The sequence below is a fragment of the Brassica napus genome, chromosome A2, assembly GCF_020379485.1.
Source record: "Brassica napus cultivar Da-Ae chromosome A2, Da-Ae, whole genome shotgun sequence".
Lineage (NCBI taxonomy): Eukaryota > Viridiplantae > Streptophyta > Magnoliopsida > Brassicales > Brassicaceae > Brassica > Brassica napus.
Window position 1 is genome coordinate 18,286,184 of NC_063435.1, and position 22,667 is coordinate 18,308,850.

The window sequence follows — 22,667 nt, forward strand, 5'->3', positions numbered from 1 at the left end:
TACTCAGGTATTGAATTCCTCCGGACCCCAGGCAGGACACCGACCTCCCGGTCCCCACTAGGAGACTATGATATACCTTGGATTTGACCCATTTTTATCCATGGTATATTAGTATTTTACTATATATATATATCTATGTTTTCTACTCTTCTAGGTATGTTTTCAGGTTCAGGTGCATTTCGGAGTAAAGCTATGACTTTGGAGCATTTTGGAGCTAAAAGGACATTTCACCCGAGCTGACCACTTAGAGGTCAATGAGTGGAAGAATAATCGATCGATGCGCATCAGTGCTGACGATCGATATCAGGAAATGCCTCGACAGATGAAGATTAATATCGATCGATGTACACAAGTACCATCGATCGATGTCGAGACACCAGACGCGACATTTTGGATTCAGCAGACTTAAAAACCAAGGCCAAGCCAAATTACTAAAATGCCCTGACGAGTTTTTAACCTAGTAGAATATATACTGCAAGTGTTTTGACGGCATGGAGAGCTTTTCTTTTCTAGACCTAGTTTTGTTACAAGTTTCATTTGGAGAGAAGATCACTTGTGATTGGAACTCCTTGTTTCATTTTCTTATCATCTATTCTATGAGTTTCTATTTATCTATTGATATGAATTGCTTTGCTATGTCTGACTAGTTCAACTGTTAGATCCAGGGTTCAGATAGGTTTGTGGGATTAGCCCCAAACTATACATCTGCCTTGTTGTGATATTCATGATAGATTTGTATTCATTGCTTGTTTTAGCCTAGCTAACTAGAACTTGATCATAGGATTGCATATTCAAGCACCCTTGTTATCCCATCCTGACATCTATCTATCATATTAGGATTGCTAGAGAGGGCTAACCGCCAATTTAGAATCTTAGTAGAGCATTTTCATACTCGCGCATAGGCCTGGCTAGAACCCGTCGATCGATGTCCTCAACTGACAATCGATCGATGTTGGCAAAAGTGTATCGGTCGACGTCTTAATAGACTATCGATCGACACTCTCTTGTGTATGCATCTAACCGGTGAGACACAAGATCTAGTCTGTTAACCAGTGGTACATGCGACAGCTGATCACTGAGTTAAGCGAATGAGCTCTAATATATCATGCATTCAACAGTTAGGCATCTATAGGAATTATAATCTCCAACACCTGAATAGTGGCCCTGCATCTAATACCATTTCTAACCTAAGTTATAATTATCATTTACTCGCTCGTTACTATTGCTATTTCATTAAAACATTACAACCTTTAGAATTAATAAACACTAGATTTAATTGTTCCCTAGCTCCTTGTGGATTCGATCCCTAAGTACTACATCTGAACCTCTTTTGATGAGAGTAACACTCCTTAGGGTAATTTGAGTGGTATCAAATTTGGCGCCGTTGCCGGGGAGCTTTGATCGCCATTAGATTTAGTTTTCTTAATTTTTTTTCTTTTCTTTACCCCCTTTTTCTAATAATTTTTCTTTTTCTTGTCTTTTCAGGTGCATGCCCAACGGTACCAGAAGCAACAAGGAGAAAGACTTGCTGTTCTCAGACGATCCTGCTCATTTGGTACGCACCATCCATAGAGGTCAACGTTCCACATCGCTCGACGCAACCACTTCGTCATCGATCGATACGCATAATAAACCGTCAACCGACACCAGACCGTCATCGTCGATCGATCTCCATCGTTTGACAACGATCGATAATACACCGCATACGTCGATCGATACCGTGTCGTCAAAAATGGTAAACATTATTATTCTAACTCAGGATGAGAACGGAAACATGTATGACCAGGCCGGTCATATGCGTAATGCAACAGGTCAGAAAATAGATGCTCAGGGAACGGTAATCCCTGATGCTGATGCTACAGGAGCTGCTCAACCTGTAGATGAGGACGCTCGATCGAAACCACTGGCCGACTACAATCGCCCAGATGAGTACTATTCCAACAGGTCAGCTATTCGACTTCTGGAGATCCAGAAGCAGAATTTCGAGCTAAAGCCTCAATACTACACTCTCTTGTCGCAGATACCCTACTCTGGGTAACCGCACGAGCATCCTATGGACCATTTGGAACGGTTCGAGGATCTAATCGCTGCCATTCGGATGGAAGGAGTCCCCGAAGATTACCTGCTGTGCAAGCTCTTCAGATACACGCTGAATGGAGAAGCGATGCACTGGCTTAGGCAGCAACCCACAGGATCTTTAACATCCTGGAGCGACATCAAGAATGCTTTCTTACGAAACTTCTTTGATGAGGCGCGCGCTGAAGAACTTCGGAACAAAATTTCCACATTCTCGCAGAAGGCTGGAGAGTCTTTCTAAGATGCATGGATTAGATTTAGGTTCTTCCAGCGAGACTGTCCACACCACGGATTTAATGAAGTGCAGCTGCTAAGCACTTTTTTTCCGAGGTCTCGCCTTACAGTATCAAATGGCTCTTGATATGGCGAGTGATGGAAACTTCACTACTCGGAATCCGTTGGAAGCTGTGAGACTTATCGAAAACCTTGCTAACAGCAGCAGCACCAAAAACATTGACTCTGAACGGAAGAAGTCTGTAGCCTATATCGGGAAGGAACAGATGGACGAAGTAAGAGCTAAGTTAGATGTGGTGCACGAGCTTCTTAGGAAGCAAGTCTGTTCAGCTGAAGGAGAAGTAGCAGATACAGAAGGAGAAGAAGATGTGAACTACATCGGAGGTACCAGATTCCAGAAATTTGGAAACCAAGGCGGAAACAGAAACTTCTTTGGAAATGGCCAAAGAAGTAATCAAAGTTCACAATTTCAAAAACCCTTCAACAACAGCAAGAGCTACTCGAACTCTTACTACCAATATCCACCACCCCAGACTCAGGAAAGCAAGATCGAAGAGATGCTTGATCGAGTACTGTTGGGACAACAACAAATCACCGTGGATTTCAACGGTAAGATAGACTCTGCCTACAACAATCTGAACACCAAAATCGAGACCTTAGGGACTCAGGTGAGAAAACTTGAAACCCAAGTAATTCAGACGGGCGAGACTATAAAGAGGCAAGAAGCTTTCGCTAGAGAGGCAGGAGCCGACAAAGAAAAACACCACGTAAATGCCATCATAGATGATGATTTCTGGCAAGTGGTGAGAAATGAAAAGCTTGAGGAAGGAGATTTCGAAATCGAAAGCTCCATGAGTCTCGGCGGATCCCAATGGTGTCGACCGATGTCGATGAACTCGCATCGATCGACAGACCATGATGAAGATCGATGGACGGATTGCTCCAGTCATCGATCGACGTCGTCTGCCAATTCGACTAAATGCAATGCGGTTCGAATTCTAACACATGAAGAATTCGCAGCTAAGCATCCTCACCTACCTTCCCCTTTCTATGATAAAATCGATCGATCGGTTGAGCCAACCATCGATCGACAGAGTGAGCCCGACGTCGATCGTCACAACACACCTCCCATCGATCGACAGGCACCTCTGACATACCGAGTGCGGTTACCCTCAATCGATAATGATTACATCAATGCACTCAGACCACCACCTAAACCATTATCAAACCCACCCGAACCAAAACCCAACCCTTTAAATAGTTCACCAGAATCTGTTCAAGAAGAACAAGAATCTGAAGGGAGAAGGTTAAGGAAAAGAAAGGAGAAGATTCCTAAAAACCTTAAGAGAGAAGCTAACGATAAGGAGATGGATGGTTTCACTAAACGAGTCCTCAGAATCCCAATCGAAAAACCTTTTGATGAAGCTTACTTCCCACACCGATTGTGGATGTTCTTCAGAGAAACAAAGGTAATTGAGGAGGACATTAGGAGAATGTTTCATCAAGTCAGAGGAAAGATGAAACACATGATCACATTGACGAAGAAGAGTGATCCTGAGAAGTTTGCAATACCATGCGTAGTCAAGGGTGTTGAATTTCCCTATTCAATGTGTGACAGATGAGCATCAGTTATTATCCTCCCTAGGATCATGGCAGACCAGCTTGGTTTGACCATCGAACCCTCAACAGAATCCTTCACCTTCGTGGATCTTTCAGAGAAACGATCAGGAGGCATCATAAGAGATCTGGAGGTACAGATTGGTAATTCCATTGTCCCTGTAGATTTTCATGTCTTAGACATCGAGCTTAACTGGAACTCTTCACTTCTGCTTGGAAGATCTTTCCTAGCTACAGTAGGAGCTGTATGTGACATGAACAAGAACAAATTGTGTCTAACGCTCATAGACCCAAACATCCACTACGACCCCATCCGACCTAAGAGAAAGGTCATTAACTATGTGGATTATGGGAAAAAACTTGGCTTCATTGGCGCATGCCATTGTGGAGCAAAGTATGAATCGGAGTACGAAACAGAGTACTCAGAATCGATCGACACCCCAACCTTTCCATCGATCGATTCCAATGTGTCAATGGTGACCGATGACCACAACAACACGTCAATCGACGTAATACACCCAGTTCACCATTTCACCAAATCATTGTCACCAACATTTTGCCTTGCCTTCCAACCTCCAACCAGGAGAGGACATGATGATTATTCTATAGGCGGTTGGGCAGACAGTGGTTTCCATGAAAGTTTTGCAGTTGACACTGTAATTACTTCACCGAAGAATGAGGAACATACCGAGGAATACGATGAGGATTACTGGAAAGAACGTGCAATAGAAATGTCTTTGCAGGATAAAAGACTTGAAACACATAAGTTCACCAACACATTTCCAACATTGTTTGACTCTGTGCACTCCACATCGGTTGATACCCACCCTCGTCCAGCAAAACAACCGCTCACATCGATCGACACCCACAAAGGAACATCGATCGATATTCGCGCCGCAGCGAAAATCCAGGAGCAGGAGAATATTCCCTCCCCAACTAGGTTTATAGATACGTATATAAATCGTTTTGCACCTCCGAAACCACCTACACACATCTGAGCAAACACACAAGCAAAAAAGATGAACACTCTTCTTTCTACATCAACATAAAAATTCATGAAGAGCAATCATCTCAAGAACAAAAGTTCTGCAGAAATTACAATGTAGATCGATGTAACTGTATCTACATTGATCGATACTACTCTAAACCCTAATCTTTCTATTTCTAAATTGAATGATTATCCAAACATTGATTACGATTTTCTAACACCTGATGAATTTGGTATTTTCAGGGACACATATGGCAACGAACGTGCAATGGATGGAAGGATTTTACAACTGTCCAGAGAGGACATAGCAGACATCCTTCAAATAGCTAATGGACCTGACAACCTATTCTCACAGCAACGTGGCACTCCAGATGTCATTCAACAAGATCCTAACAACCACGCAGGAGTCGCCACAACAGAGATCAACCCAGATCTATCACGCCAACCAAAAGGGCAAGCATCGATCGACGGTACAATGGAGACATTGATCGACAGGGTAACACCAACGTCGATCGATATGGATGAACCAACGTCGATCGACAGACGGTATGAATGTGGGAACCACGCTTTCGACATGTATGGAATCAGAAAGTTCACTTGGGAACAAAGGGACGAATATGGAGTCTACAAAGATGAGCGTGGATACGCACGAGGCGCAGCTGGTGACATGATACCTGTCACAAAGGACAACATCAGGAAAATACTGGAAAGAGCATCTCTTTTTGAAGAGAGCCACATCTGTCTTCCAGAACATGCCACTTCCTTCACACCCACAAGACTGGCACCAGAACTCTACACCAAAGAAGAAATCGATGAAATGGTGTTTGGTATTTGTGGAGCTCAGGAGAAACTGGGAGAGGAGCTCAAAACATTGGTATAAGATACACATCAGCCTTTGGATAGGGGCTACAATGAGCTTTTCAGATGTATGACAGAAATGAGGACATAAATTGATAGTTTACGTCAGTAACTTGAGAAGGAAGCTACGATCTCAGCATCGATCAATGCACCATGTTCAACATCGATCGACGTCAGTCTTCCTACAGCCTAGACCCTTGCAGAACCGCGATGCTCAACAGAACACAGGGATGAATGGGAAGTCTCATACATCAACACGAGGATAAACGACGTTTACTGCCCTCTCAACAACAATGTGGACTGGCTAAGCACTAAAATCGAGCTACTACAGCAAGATCTGGACACCATTCACAAGAAAGACCAACATCCAGCCACATCGATCGACATGTGCAGCTTCACATCGCTCGACGCCAAAGTCTCAGCAATGAATGAGAGGCTGAGGACTTACGAGGATATGCATCACCGTTTTATATCACCAGTCATGACATATTTAAACAAATTTGTTTAGTCAATTACTTGAGGCCCAAAAAGATATTGAGAACATTACTAATCAAAGTTTTTTGCAGGCAAAATCAGCATCGATCGACAGGCTAAGAGGACCCTGGATCGATGGCGAGAAACCTGTGGAGTTACTTCCTTACACAGCAGCAGAAGTTGACAAGATCACATCCAAAATCTACACTGCTCTAGACACAATGGAGGAACGATTCGACAAACGCTGCGATGACATCTACTTTCCATTCGACAACAAAATCAGTGGACTAGACAACCACGCATAATGGCTACAAAAAGAAGTCAAAGCCATTCAGAGGCAACTCGCAGCTCAACATCAGATATCAGCATCGATCGACAGGACAAAAGCAAAACGATCGACGGCAACTCGCCGAGATCGACCAACGAACACATAATCGCATCGATCGACGCCGAGTCTATACCAATCGGCGAGCAGCTGATACACAAGACAGTAGAGTCAATGCAAAAGAAAATGACAGATCTTTCAGCATACGCCTATGACAACATAGGCTGGCACCAGGTCAGCATTGACAACATTCAAGAAAGGCTACAGAACATCTCCAATGTACTTGAGAAGATGGATGACAAATAGACAAGAAATGATGAGGCCACAAGAAGTTTCATTGCATCTTGGTCCAGAATGCGCAGAGAAGACGTGGATGCCTGCTTTCCAACAAGCAGCTGCTTCTCCACCCAATAGCCAATCACTACCACAGTCAAGCTAAATGACTATAACCAAGCGCTGAGTGGGAGGCAACCCACTATTAGGTATTTTACTTTGGTTTTATTAGCTAGCATTTAATTTCTTTCGTTTTATTTCTTTCAGATTTAGGAGACCCAAGTAGGAGGACTTGAATATCTACCGACGACGAGACGTCGACATCGTTCGATATAGGCAACCACACGACGATCGATGTAACACTTACACATCGATCGATATTTAATCCGGTCAGATGTATCTTACCTACTTGTTATATTTCGTAGATTATAAACTATTCATCATAACTCCGGCTCAGTTACACTGAGACAGTGTAATTTAAGTCTGGGAGGAGATTTACTGATATAATTTATTTTATTCTTATGTAAAAAAGGAATTTCAAATAAATTATGCTTAGCTGTTGAAAATTGGGACTATAATCCTATATTGATTTAAACATGAATATCTAAGCAATCTTTAGCACCATTTTAGATTTACTGATTGCAGATAGCACTAAAGATGCTAAAGCGGATCAACCTATCAACTACACACTTACGTTGAACCGTATGAAGTAACCAAAGCTGATTTCCAACACTAAACCTGACATAACCGCTTGTCTTGGGGCTTGGTATACATGGGATCGGATTCTTCAGACAAGTCTTAAAGGTAACGCCTGGTTTAGATTATTTATCACATTTTCTCTCTCTAGATTTCGACCCTAGATTAGTTAGTGAGTATATAAAATAAAAAATAAAAAAAAAATATATAAATAAGATCTATTGTTTAATTAGGATGAGTCTGAACAGGACTTGGTGGCTAAAACCATTAAGGCTTGATTCATAAAGACTCAAATAAAAGAGTTCGAAACGGGACTTGGGGGCGGCAATCTTCAAGGCTCGCTTTCGCAAAGAACTCTTGGATATAGGTCAAAAAGAAGTGAACAGAACTTGGTGGCAACCACCATTAAGTTTTGATTCATGGAAGCCTGTCCAATCTTGGTCACTGATCCTGCAATGGAAGCAGACTTTGACTCAAGAGAGAAATTTAGAGAGAAAAACTAGGAACTAACTTTTACCTTCAGCTCCAGATACCTGTCTGAAATCCTTGCATCCTGTGATCGATACTCCCAAGGTAAAGCATTCACTTTATATTTATGCTAAGAAATGAAATCAGTAGAGGGGATGTCAGACGTGAATTGATGAGTTGTGTTATGTTAGCAATGGTTGCTAAGCTAGGATATTGCATAGTGTGCTTTTGTGATTAGGACTTTTTAAATGTGGTTGCAAAATTGTTGAGGAAAGATTTCTATGTTTTTAAAATATTAAATCCCTAAATATTTTCAAACCTCATTCAGAGAGACTGTCTGTATGTTTTGCTTGAGGACAAGCAAAAGGGTAAGTCTGGGGGAGTTGATATACCTTGGATTTGACTCATTTTTATCCATGGTATATTAGTATTTTACTATATATATATCTATGTTTTCTACTCTTCTAGGTATGTTTTCAGGTTCAGGTGCATTTCGAGTAAAGCTATGACTTTAGAGCATTTTGGATCTTAAAGGACATTTCACCCGAACTGACCATTTAGAGGTCGACGAGAGGAAGAATAATCGATCGATGCGCATCAGTGCTGACGATCGATATCAGGAAATGCCTCGACAGATGAAGATTAATATCGATCGATGTACACAAGTACCATCGATCGATGTCGAGACACCAGACGCGACATTTTGGATTCAGCAGACTTAAAAACCAAGGCCAAGCCAAATTACCAAAATGCCCTGACCAGTTTTCAACCTAGTAGAATATATACTGCCTAAGTGTTTGACGGCAGAGAGAGAGAGAGCTTTTCTTTTCTAGACCTAGTTTTGTTACAAGTTTCATTTGGGAGAGAAGATCACTTGTGATTGGAACTCCTTGTTTCATTTTTTTTATCATTTATTCTATGAGTTTCTATTTATCTATTGATATGAATTGCTTTGCTATGTCTGAGTAGTTCAACTGTTAGATCCAGGGTTCAGATAGGTTTGTGGGATTAGTCCCAAACTATAGATCTGCCTTGCTGTGATATTCATGATAGATTTGTATTTATTGCTTGTTTTAGCCTAGCTAACTAGAACTTGATCATAGGATTGCATATTCAAGCACCCTTGTTATCCCATCCTGACATCTATCTATCATATTAGGATTGCTAGAGAGGGCTAACCGCCAATTTAGAATCTTAGTAGAGCATTTTCATACTCGCGCATAGGCCTGGCTAGAACCCGTCGATCGATGTCCTCAACTGACAATCGATCGATGTTGGCAAACGTGTATCGGTCGACGTGTTAATAGACTATCGATCGACACTCTCTTGTGTCTGCATCTAACCGGTGAGATACAAGATCTAGTCTGTTAACCAGCGGTACATGCAACAGCTGATCACTGAGTTAAGCGAATGAGCTCTAATATATCATGCATGCAATAGTTAGGCATCTATAGGAATTATAATCTCCAACAAATGAATAGTGGCCTTGCATCTAATACCATTTCCAACCTAAGTTACATTTATCATTTACTCGCTTGTTACTATTGCTATTTCATTAAAACATTACAACCTTTAGAATTAATAAACACTAGATTTAATTGTTCCCTAGTTCCTTGTGGATTCGATCCCTAAGTACTACATCTGAACCTCTTTTGATGAGAGTAACACTCCTTAGGGTAATTTGAGTGGTATCAGACTACCTGGGTCCCCTCTGGGAAGCACTCTGAGTCCGATCCCAGGGACCACCTGTAACACCCCCGAACCATCTTAGACATATGGTCGATGAACCGGCCAACAATCAAATAAGAACATGACCAATCGACCGTCCAACACCCAGGATTGGAGAAGAATGAGCCAGCCGGCCAGCCAACAATCAAACAAGAACATGACTGAACGTCCAACCCAACACCATGGTCTGGAAGCGCTACGTAATGGGCTAGGGATGATCCAGCCAGAGTCACAATACTTAGTCCACGACATAGATCAGTTCATCCACTAACTCGTTCCGCTGCGTCAAGGCACAAGGCTTTGCAACCTGTGCTTAGATTTAGCGTTTTCTGTTAGATCGAGGCCTAAGACTTTTCAACCCGTACTACGACCTAATGTTGTGTTAGACCGGACTAGTCAAATATCAGAGTACTCATGAAGTGCATATAAAACAATTACTTTTATTGATTTAAGAAATATTCATAAATTGAATAATTCAAGACTGGGCACGACCTAATACCAAATCGAGTCAACATAACTCAATTCACAATACCGTTTACAAAAGGCATGAAAATCTACACCGGCAGTTCTAACGTCCAGCTCCAAACGATCCGATCATCCTTACCTAAAGCGACCTGCAAAAAGGCGGAGTTGGGTGAGCAACCTAATGTTACTCAGTGAGCTGGTGGCCTCTACCCGCAACCTAGACTCTAACCCACACAACCCAAAATAATAATCAATCTAGCCCTAGCATGCAATAAATGCTAAGGCTATGCAAACCGTTACTAAGTTAGACTTGGCCTCTAGCCATGATCTAGCTTCAAGTAACGGGAACCTGCATTAAAATAAGTCAACAACGAATCCCTAGTTAACCATATATATGCATGAGTTCAGTACACATGTAATGTTAAATACTTAGCTTATACAAGTATCATTAACCGGTCAACCAACAATCAGACAAGAACATGATCGGCCAACCAATGATACCGCATATCTTATAATATCCACCACCCTTCTGATACCACTCAAATTACCCTAAGGAGTGTTATTCTCATCAAAAGAGGTTCAGATGTAGTACTTAGGGATCGAATCCACAAGGAGCTAGGGAACAATTAAATCTAGTGTTTATTAATTCTAAAGGTTGTAATGTTTTAAATAAAATAGCAATAGTAACAAGCGAGTAAATGATAAATGTAACTTAGGTTGGAAATGATATTAGATGCAGGGCCACTATTCAGGTGTTGGAGATTATAATTCCTATAGATGCCTAACTGTTGCATGCATGATATATTATAGCTCATTCGCTTAACTCAGTGATCAGCTGTCGCATGTACCACTGGTTAACAGACTAGATCTTGTGTCTCACCGGTTAGATGCAGACACAAGAGAGTGTTGATCGATAGTCTATTAAGACGTCGACCGATACACTTTTGCCAACATCGATTGATTGTCAGTTGAGGACATCGATCGACGGGTTCTAACCAGGCCTATGCGCGAGTTTAAAATGCTCTACTAAGATCCTAAATTGGCGGTTAGCCCTCTGTAGCAATCCTAATATGATAGATAGGTGTCAGGATTGGATAACAAGGGTGCTTGAATATGCAATCCTATGATCATGTTCTAGTTAGCTAGGCTAAAACAAGAAATGAATACAAATCTATCTTGAATATCACAACAAGGCAGATCTATAGTTTGGGGCTAATCCCACAAACCTATTTGAACCCTGGATCTAACAGTTGAACTACTCAGACATAGCAAAGCAATTCATATCAATGGATAAATAGAAACTCATAGAATAGATGATAAGAAAATGAAACAAGGAGTTCCAATCACAAGTGATCTTCTCTCCCAAATGAAACTTGTAACAAAACTAGGTCTAGAAAAGAAAAGCTATCTCTCTCTGCCGTCAAACACTTAGGCAGTATATATTCTACTAGGTTGAAAACTCGTCAGGGCATTTTGGTAATTTGGCTTGGCCTTGGTTTTTAAGTCTGCTGAATCCAAAATGTCGCGTCTGGTGTCTCGACATCGATCGACGGTACTTGTGTACATCGATCGATATTAATCTTCATCTGTCGAGGCATTTCCGGATATCGATCGTCAGCACTGATGCGTATCGATCGATTATTCTTCCTCTCGTCGACCTCTAAGTGGTCAGCTCGGGTGAAATGTCTTTTATGCTCCAAAATGCTCCAAAGTCATAGCTTTACTCCGAAATGCACATGAACCTGAAAAAATACCTAATAGAGTAGAAAACATAGATATATATATATAGTAAAATAATAATATACCATGGATAAAAATGGGTCAAATCTAAGGTATATCAACTCTCCTAGACTTACCCTTTTGCGTGTCCTCAAGCAAAACATACATGCAGTCTCTCTGAAAGAGGTTTGAAAATATTTGGGAACTTAAGATTTTAAAAACATAGAAATCTTACCTCAACAATTTTGCAACCACATTTAAACAGTCCTAATCACAAAAGCATACTATGCAATATCCTAGCTTAGCAATCATTTCTAACATAACACAACTCATCAATTCACGTCTGATATCCCCTCTACTGATTTCATTTCTTAGCATAAATATAAAGTGAATGCTTTACCTTGGGAGTATCGATCACAGGATGCAAGCATTTCAGACAGGTATCTGGAGCTGCAGGTAAAAGTTAGTTCCTAGTTTCTCTCTTTCTAAATTTCTCTCTTGAGTCAAAGTCTGCTTCCATTGCAGGATCAGTGACCAAGATTGGACATGCTTCCATGAATCAAAACTTAATGGTGGTTGCCACCAAGTTATGTTCACTTCTTTTTGACCTATATCCAAGAGTTCTTTGCGAAAGCGAGCCTTGAAGATTGCCGCCTCCAAGTCCCGTTTCGAACTCTTTTATTTAAGTCTTTATGAATCAAGCCTTAATGGTTTTAGCCACCAAGTCCTGTTCAGACTCATCCTAATTAAACAATAGATCTTTCTTATATTTTTTTTATTTATTATTATTTATTATTATTATTATTTTTTTTTAAATAAATATAACTAATCTAGGGTCGAAATCTAGAGAGAGAAAATGTGATAAATAATCTAAACCAGGCGTTACCCTCCAGACCTATCTGAAGAATCTGATCCCATGTATACCAAGCCCCAACACAAGCGGTTATGTCAGGTTTAGGGTTGGAAATCAGCTTTGGTTACTCTGTACGGTTCAAGGCAAGTGTGTAGTTGATAGGTTGATCTGCTTTAGCATCTTTAGTGCTATCTGCAATCAGTAAATCTAAAATGGTGCTAAAGATTGGTTAGATATTCATGTTTAAACCAATATAAGATTATAGTCCCTATTTTCGATAGCTAAGCATAATTTATTTGAAATTCCTTTTTACGTAAGAATAAAATAAATTATATCAGTAAATCTTCCCCAGACTTAAATTACACTGTCCCAGTGTAACTCAGCCGGAGTTATGATAAAAAGTGTATGATGTACGAAATGTAACAAGTAGGTAAGATACATCTGACCGGGTTAGATATCGATCGATGGGTAAGTGTTACATCGATCGTCGTGTGGTTGCCTATGTCGAACAATGTCGACGTCTCGTCGTCGGTCGATATTCAGGTCCTCCTACTTGGGTCTCCTAAATCTGAGAGAAATAAAACGAAAGAAATTAAATGCTAGCTAATAAAACCAAAGTAAAATACCTAATAGTGGGTTGCCTCCCACTCAGCGCTTGGTTATAGTCATTTAGCTTGACTGTGGTAGTGATTGGCTATTGGGTGGAGAAGCAGCTGCTTGTTGGAAAGCAAGCATCCACGTCATCTCTGCGCATTCTGGACCAAGATGCAATGAAACTTCTTGTGGCCTCATCATTTCTTGTCCATTTGTCATCCATCTTCCCAAGTACAATGGAGATGTTCTGTAGCCTTTCTTGAATGTTCTCAATGCTGACCTGGTACCAGCCTATGTTGTCATAGGCGTATGCTGAAAGATCTGTCAGTTCCTTTTGCATTGACTCCACTGTCTTGTGTATCAGCTGGTCGCCGATTGTTGTAGACTCGGTGTCGATCGATGCGATTATGTGTTCGTTGGTCGATCTCGGTGAGTTGCCGTCGATCGATTTTGCCTTTGTCATGTCGATCGATGCTGATATCTGATGCTGAGCTGCGAGTTACCTCTGAATGACTTTGACTTCTTTCTGTAGCCATTCTGTGTGGTTGTCTAGTCCACTGATATTGTTGTCGAATGGAAAGTAGATGTCATCGCAGCGTTTGTCAAGTCGTTCCTCCATGTTGTCTAGAGCAGTGTAGATCTTGGATGTGATCTTGTCAACTTCTGCTGCTGTGTAAGGAAGTAAATCCACAGGTTTCTTGCCATCGATCCAGGGTCCTCTTAGCCTGTCGATCGATGCTGATTTTTCCTGCAAAAAAATTTGATTAGTAATGTTCTCAATATCCATTTGGGCATCAAGTAATTGACTAGACAATTTGTTTAAATCTATCATGACTGGTGATATAAAACGGTCATGCATATCCTCGTAAGTCCTCAGCTTCTTATTCATTGCTGAGACTTTGGCGTCGAGCGATGTGAAGGTGCACATGTCGATCGATGTGGCTGGATGTTGGTCCTTCTTGCGAATGGTGTCCAGGTCTTTCTGTAGTACTTTGATTTTGGTGCTTAGCCAGTCCACGTTGTTGAGAGGGCAGTAAACGTCGTTTATCCTTGTGTCGATGTATGAGACTTCCAATTCATCCTTGTGTTGTGTTGAGCATCGCGGTTCTGCAAGGGTCTGGGCTGTAGGAAGACTGACGTCGATCGATGTTGAACATGGTGCGTCGATCGATGCTGAGGTCGTAGCTTCCTTCTCAAGTTGCTGATGTAAACTATCAATTTATGTCCTCAATTCTGCCATACATCTGAAAATTTCATTGTAGCCTCTATCCAAAGGCTGATGTGTTTCATCTACCAGTGTTTTGAGCTCCTCTCCCAGTTTCTCCTTAGCTCCACAAATCCCAAACACCATTTCATCGATTTCTTCTTTGGTGTAGAGTTCTGGTGCCAGTCTTGTGAGTGTGAAGGAAGTGGCATGTTCTGGAAGACAGATATGGCTCTCTTCAAAAAGAGATGCTCTTTCCAGTATTTTCCTTATGTTGTCCTTTGTGACAGGTATCATCTCACCAGCTGCGCTTCGTCCGTGTCCATGCTCATCTCTGTAGACTCCATATTCATCCCTTTGTTCCCAAGTGAACTTTCTGGCTCCACACATGTCGAAAGCGCGGCTCCCACATTCATAGCGTCTGTCGATCGACGTCGGATTATCCATATCGATCGACGTTGGTGTTACCCTGTCGATCGATGTCTCCATTATACCGTCGATCGATGCTTACCCTTTTGGTTGGCGTGATAGATCTGGGTTGGTCTCTGTTCTGGTGACTCCTGCGTGATTGTTGGGATCTGTTAGAATGACGTCTGGAGATTCATACTCTGCTCCACAATGGCATGCGCCAATGAAGCCAAGTTCTTTCCCATAATCCACATAATTAATTACCTTTCTCTTAGGTCGGATGGGATCGTAGTGGATGTTTGGGTCTACGGCGTTAGACACAATTTGTTTTTGTTCATGTCACATACAGCTCCTACTGTAGCTAGGAAGGATCTTCCAAGCAGAAGTGAAAAGTTCCAGTTAAACTCGATGTCTAAGACATGAAAATCTACAGGGACAAGGGCATTACCAATCAGTACCTCCAGATCTCTTATGATTCCTCCGGATCGTTTCTCTGAAAGATCCACGAAGGTGAAGGATTCTGTTGAGGGTTCGATGGTCAAACCAAGCTGGTCCGCCATGATCCTAGGGAGGATACTAACCGATGCTCCTGTGTCTCACATTGAATGGAGAAATTCAACACCCTTGACTATGCATGGTATTGCAAACTTCCCAGGATCACTCTTCTTCGTCAATGTGATCTTGTGTTTCATCTTTCCTCTGACTTGATGAAACATTCTCCTAATGTCCTCCTCAGTTACCTTTGTTTCTCTGAAGAACATCCACAATCGGTGTGTGAAGTAAGCTTCATCAAAAGGTTTTTTGACTGGGATTCTGAGGACTCGTTTAGTGAAACCATCCATCTCCATATCGTTAGCTTCCCTCTTAAGGTTTTTAGGAATCTTCTCCTTCCTTTTCCTTAACCTTCTCCCTTCAGATTCTTGTTCTTCTTGAACAGGTTCTGTTGAACTATTTAAAGGGTTGGGTGTTGGTTCGGGTGGGTTTGCTAATGGTTTAGGTGGTGGTCTGAGTGCATTGATGTAATCATTATCGATTGAGGGTAACCGCACTCGGTATGTCAGAGGTGCCTGTCGATCGATGGGAAGTGTGTTGTGATTATCGACGTCGGACTCACTCTATCGATCGATGGTTGAGTTAACCGATCGATCGATTTTTTCATAGAAAGGGGAGGGTGGGTGAGGATGCTTAGCTGTGAATTCTTCATGAGTTAGAATTCGAACCGCATTGCATTCAGTCGAATCGGCAGACTACGTCGAACGATGTCTGGAGTAATCCGTCCATCGATCTTCATCATGGTATGTCGATCGATGCGAGTTCATCGACATCGGTCGACACCATTGGGATCCGCCGAGACTCATGGAGCTTTAGATTTCAAAATCTTCGTCCTCGAGGTTTTCATTTCTCACCACTTGCCAGAATTCATCATCTACGATGGCATTTAAATGGTGTTTCCCTTTGTCGGCTCCTGCTTCTCTAGCAAAAGCTTCTTGCCTCTTAATAGTCTCGCCCGTCTGAATTACTTGGGTTTCAAGTTTTCTCACCTGAGTCCCTAAGGTCTCGATTTTGGTGTTCAGATTGTTGTAGGCAGAGTCTATCTTACCGTTGAAATCTACGGTGATTTGTTGTTGTCCCAACAGTACTCGATCAAGCATTTCTTCGATCTTGCTTTCCTGAGTTTGGGGTGGTGGATTTTGATAGTAAGAGTTCGAGTAACTCTTGCTGTTGTTGAAGGGTTTTTGAAATTGTGAACTTTGGTTTCTTCTTTGGCCATTTCCAAAGAAGTTTCTGTTTCCGCCCTGGTTTCCAAATTTTTGGAATCTGGTACCTCCGATGTAGTTCACATCTTCTTCTCCTTCAATATCTGCTACTTCTCCTTCAGCTGAACATACTTGCTTCCTAAGAAGTTCGTGCACCACATCTAACTTAGCTCTTACTTCGTCCATCTGTTCCTTCCCGATAGAGGCTACAGACTTCTTCCGTTCAGAGTCAGTGTTTTTGGTGCTGCTGCTGTTAGCAAGGTTTTCGATAAGTCTCACAGCTTCCAACGGATTCCGAGTAGTGAAGTTTCCTTCACTCGCCGTATCAAGAGCCATTTGATACTGTAAGGCGAGACCTCGGAAGAAAGTGCTTAGCAGCTGCACTTCATTAAACCCGTGGTGTGGACAGTCTCGCTGGAAAATCCTAAATCTAATCCACGCATCTTTGAAGGACTCTCCAACCTTCTGCGAGAATGTGAAAATTTTGTTCCGAAGTTCTTCAGCGCGCGCCTCATCGAAGAATTTTCGTAAGAAAGCATTCTTGATGTCGCTCCAGGATGTTAAAGATCCTGTGGGTTGCTGCCTAAGCCAGTGCATCGCTTCTCCATTCAGCGTGTATCTGAAGAGCTTGCACAGCAGGTAATCTTCGGGGACTCCTTCCATCCGAATGGCAACGATTAGATCCTCGAACCGTTCCAAATGGTCCATAGGATGCTCGTGCGGTAACCCAGAGTAGGGTATCTGCGACACGAGAGTGTAGTATTGAGGCTTCAGCTCGAAATTCTGCTTCTGGATCTCCGGAAGTCGAATCGCTGATCTGTTGGAATAGTACTCATCTGGGCGATTGTAGTCGGCCAGTGGTTTCGATCGAGCGTCCTCATCTACAGGTTGAGCAGCTCCTGTAGCTTCAGCATCAGAGATTACAGTTCCCTGAGCATCTATTCTCTGACCTGTTGTATTACGCAGATGACCGGCCTGGTCATACAGGTTTCCGTTCTCATCCTGAGTTAGAATAATAATGTTTACCATTTTTGACGACACGTTATCGATCGACGTACGCAGTGTAGTATCGATCGTTGTCGAACGACTGGGATCGATCGACGATGACGGTCTGGTGTCGGTCGACGGTTGGTTGTGCGTATCGATCGACGACGAAATGGTTGCGTCGAGTGATTTGGAACGTTGACCGCTACGGATGGTGCGTTCCAAATGAGCAGGATCGTCTGAGAACAGCAAGTCTTTCTCCTTGTTGCTTCTGAAAACCAAGCATGCACACTGCTCGGTCGCTACGTAGCGACCGAGCACGCGTACTGCTTGGTCGGTACATAGCGACCGAGCACGCACACTGCTCGGTCGCTACGTAGCGACCGAGCATGGGTACTGCTCGGTCGCTACGTAGCGAACGACCTCGAGCCAAGCTCGGTCGCTACGTAGCGACCGAGCTCGAGCCAAGCCTGGTCGCTACGTAGGGACCGAGGATGCGTACTGCTCGGTCGCTACGTAGCAACAGAGCTCGAGCAAAGCTTGGTCCCTACGTAGTGACCGAGCATGTGCACATTTCGATCGTTACGAAGCGATCGAGCTTTCCCGAAACGTCGATACGACACGAATCCATGCATTCTTGTCTACTCTTAAATGCTATCTCCCGAACACCGTAGCAAACCCATTTCATGTTTCTCGTCATTTGAAGTCATCAATCAAACTTTACGATAAAAACCGCGAAAAGTTCGATTTTATCGAAAGAAGTCGTAATAAACATTTCGAGTCAAAAGACGGTCCAAAGAGACCTAAGACGTGACTCGAAGCCCACTTACGATTTCTTAACCAAATCCCATAAACCGTAAGACGGTTTATGCTTGGTTTGCAAGAAAAGATTAACGTCAAGTTTCCGCGGATAAATACGAAGTTTTCGAAGATAATTACGAAGATCGGGAAAATGGAATATCTCCATTTTAAAGCTAAGACGACTTAAGGGCAGAAAGGGAAAAGCGTAAACCGATCTAGGAGCGAGTATATAAGGAATCCTAGGCGAGAGGCACAGAGGGGGGGGATTTTCTCAGAGGCAACTTTCCGTTTTTGTTATTTCGAGCTGTGACTCAATTAGGTTTAGCCATCTTAGGGTTGTTAGAACTAGGAATCTCGCCAACAGCTCTCGAGCCCAGGCTTATACCTTGTTGTAAACGCTCATACGCAAATTTGGAATAAGACTTCTCTTTGCTCTTTTTTTACGATTTTTATATTTTGTCGTTGTTATCTCGTGTTCTGATTGCGTAGCATGTTGTATTAGCAGATATCTGGGACCTCTGGGAAACTAGGGTTCTCCTACTTTCCTTATTTAAACAGAAATCGACAGTGCGAATTTCGGTTCCCACACTTTCCTTGAAGCGTTTTTGGCCGAAGATTGATCTATCTTCGTGCGCTTGAGATTTGCTGTTGCAGAAGTCGTGATTTGCCTTAACTTGTGCTCCGCGAGGAAGCATAGTCGCGACTGTTTCTGACATCCCCAGATAGCTGCGACTCCGTTTGGGGTCGGGAATTTTACACCCAAGTGGTATGTCGATGGAACGGCTTGCATGGCGTTGAGCCATGGGGTTCCCATGATCACGTTGTAGATGGCAGGATGATCGACCACCGCGAACTCGACGATTTTCGTGATCTCCTTGGCCATGACTGGCAGCTGGATTGACCCGAGGGTCATCGATACTTCGCCTGAAAAACCCGTGAGCAGTTTCAGCGTTGGATTTAATTCTCCGATTTGATGCTCATCCGATTGAGAGTGTCGCGGAAGATTACATTGACTGTGGTTCCCGTGTCAATGAGTACTCTTCCGACTTCCAGATCTCGTATGATGAAACTATGACGAGCGGATCGCAGTGAGGTTGATCGATCCCCCCAGCTTCCTCCTTCGTGAAGGTGATTGAGCAATTTTGACTGTCTCGGAGAGGAGACCATGTAGGCCAGTTTGCACTCGACTCTGCCTTCCGCTGGTAATCCTTGATGGCCGAAACCATATTGTTGCAGTATTGCAATCCTCCGATGATCATGTTGACTCTGCGACGATTGTTATTGTTTCCCATGTCGTCCGGCCTTCTGCCGTGTTTATCCCCGGATTGGTTTCTTTGAGGGGATTTCTACGCGGGCGGATTTCTGTCTGTCTTCGGAGGGCGATCGATCTCGAGGATGAGATCTTTCACACTGGTCACTTCCGAGAGCTCTCCAGCTAGTAGCTTCACGGCCAACCTTGCTCCCAAGACTTTGCAGTTAGTCGTGGAGTGTCCTCGGGACTGGTGGAACTCGCATAAGGTGTTTTCGTCATATCCTCGATTGCGAGTCCACATATTACCCGTGGTTTGGCCTTGGTCCGAACTGATCGCGTAATTGTGCGCTCCTTGGAGATCTTCCCCCTCGTGATGGGCATACTTGTCGTTACGAGAGTTCTTCTTCTTCGTTTTCGGGTCCACGTCTTTCGAGGATGGTCTTGCCGACTTATGTTTTTGCGATAAGACTTTTGTTTTTTCCTCGATTATGATGTAGTCCGTCGGATTATGGAGGGCGTCCTGGATTGTCTGCGGTTTGTCGAGGGTTATCCATTTTTTGAATTTCGACTTGTACCAGAGCGTCTTCCGAGCGCGTCGATAGCCACCTTGTCGCTTATCCCGCTGACCCTGGACATTACCAGCTTGAATCGGCTGATGAACTCGTGGAGGGGTTCGTCTTCCCTCTAGGACAGACTCCAGAGATCGACATCGGAAGTTTCTCTATCTATGAACATAGAGTATTGTTTGAGAAATTCCGATGTGAGCTGTCGGAAACTCCCGATAAAGTTTCGCTTAAGGCGTGCGAACCATTCGAGGGGTGCTCCTTCCAGATTCTCGACGAACAGGCGGCAGAAGCCGGCTTTTTTTTCGCCGTCCTTCTGTCTCGCTCTTCCCATTGTGATGTGGAAAGCCTGAAGGTGCGCCTTCGGATCGGTCGTACCATCATTCTTTGGTACTTTCATTTTTCCCGGATCGGATACCCTCATATATGAGATGCGAGTGGTGAAGGGGGTCTTCCGAGCCCCTTCCAGCAGCATGTCGATCTCGGGGGCAACGCTGGTAGCGTGATGGATTTGGGATTTTACGGCTCTTACTTCTGCCGCAGTCTTGGTGATGTAGTCGCGAAGATCGCGGAGATCCAACGTCTCGCCAGCAGATTTCCGAGCCTGTCGGCGTTTACGGCGAGTGAGCTCGGTTTGCCTTTCAGCCAGCTCTTCTTGTTCGTTCCAATAGAGGAATTCCTCCTCTTCCGTCATTGGTTTGTCGAACGGAGATCTTTCCCGAGCAGATCGGCTTCTGGTCCTTCTTGGGCATATGTCAACGTCCTCATCGGTATCGTTGTAGATGTCGCTAGGATCCAGGTCGACGTGCTCAACCCCACTCGCGGGAGGCGAAGGGCTCTCAGGGTTCCCCTTTTCGATGAGAGATTTTTCGCTAGGGTTTTGACCCGAAGGTCGTTCCTGTGCGGTTCCAGGACTGTCGAGTGGGGTTGCGAAGTCGAGTCCTTTCCCGCTGACTTTAGTTTTTCCGCGGGGATGGATTGCTCGAGTCCTTGCCGTTAAGGTGCTCACGATCTTATCCTGTTCTTCCGACCTTTTTCATAGGTGGTGAACATCTTTTCAAACTCTTCGAGCACCGCGGCGTTGGCTGGTGCGTTGGCCGCGGAAACGTCCGCTGCTGGAGTGTGTAGATCAGTGCCACTGCCTCCGTTAAGAGGAGTCTGCACGTTATCCGCATCGTCAGTTGACATATCTAGTTGAGCGTGATGTGGTTGAGAGTTAGATTGATCCATACCCCTCCCCCCCCCCTCCTTTTAGCGCCAAACTGTGGGAACCAAAATTCGCATTGTCGATTTCCTTCTAAATTAGGAAACTAGGAAAACCTTAATTTTTCAGAAGTCCCGGAGATCTGTTAATACCACACGCTAAGCAATCAGAACACGAGATATCAACGACAAAGTATAAAAATCGTAAAAAGAGAGCAAAATAGATCTTATCCGAATCTGTGTTTGAGCGTTTCAACAAGGTATAAACTTGGGCTCGAGAGCTTTCGGCGAGATTCCTAGTTCTAGCAACCCTAAGACGGCTAAACCTAATTTAGTCGCAGCTCGAAATAACAAATAACGGAAATTTGCCTAAATCGCTCTAAATGCTAAGTTTTCGCTGAAAAAGTCTATCTCTATGCCTCTCACCTAGGACTCCTTATATAGTCGCTCCTTGGTCGGTTTACGCTTGTCCTCTTCTGCCCTTAAGCCGTCATAGCATAAAAATGGAGATATTCCATTTTTTCCGATATTCGTAATTATCTTCAAAATTTCATATTTATCCGCAGAAACTTGACATTTATCTTTCCCTGCGAACCAAGCGTAAACCATCGTGCGGCTTACGGGCTGTTGATTAAGAAACTGTAAGTTGGGCCTCGAGTCATGTCTCAAGTCCTTTTGGGCCGTCTTCTAACTCGAAGCGTTTATTACAGCTTCTTTCGATAACGAACTTTCTGCGGTTTTTACCGCAAAGTTTGATTGATGACTTAGAATGGCGAAAACATGAAATGGGTCCGCAACGGTCTTCGGGAGATAGCATCGAAGGATAGACGAGAATACATGGACTAGTGTCGTATCGACGTTTCGGAAGAGCTCGGTCGCTACATAGCAACCGATCTTGGCTCGAGCTCGGTCGCTACGTAGCGACCGGACAGCGTGCATGTGCGGTAGTTGCGTAATGACCAAGCTTGGTTTGTCCGTGTTCTGATCGTCATACTCGAACCTATCCGTAGCTGGTTTGGGTATGTTTCCGATGGCTTATGTTTGATCTAAATAGAATTCGAACGAAGCTTTATCTCGGGAATATACGTTGTGACGTTTTCTTGACCGAGCACGATTTGTTGCGGAAA

The 22,667-nt window shown here is 43.4% G+C and overlaps 2 non-coding genes across 2 annotated transcripts; one reads left to right on the plus strand and one right to left on the minus strand.

Annotated features, from left to right (window-relative positions):
- Positions 1–2,264: 2,264 nt before the first annotated feature.
- On the minus strand, positions 2,265–2,370 carry LOC125589551. Its single transcript, XR_007325727.1, has one exon. It is a non-coding gene; the product is annotated as a small nucleolar RNA R71 (small nucleolar RNA).
- A 14,758-nt stretch (positions 2,371–17,128) lies between these two features.
- LOC125589552 lies at positions 17,129–17,234 on the plus strand. Its single transcript, XR_007325728.1, has one exon. It is a non-coding gene; the product is annotated as a small nucleolar RNA R71 (small nucleolar RNA).
- Positions 17,235–22,667: the final 5,433 nt, after the last annotated feature.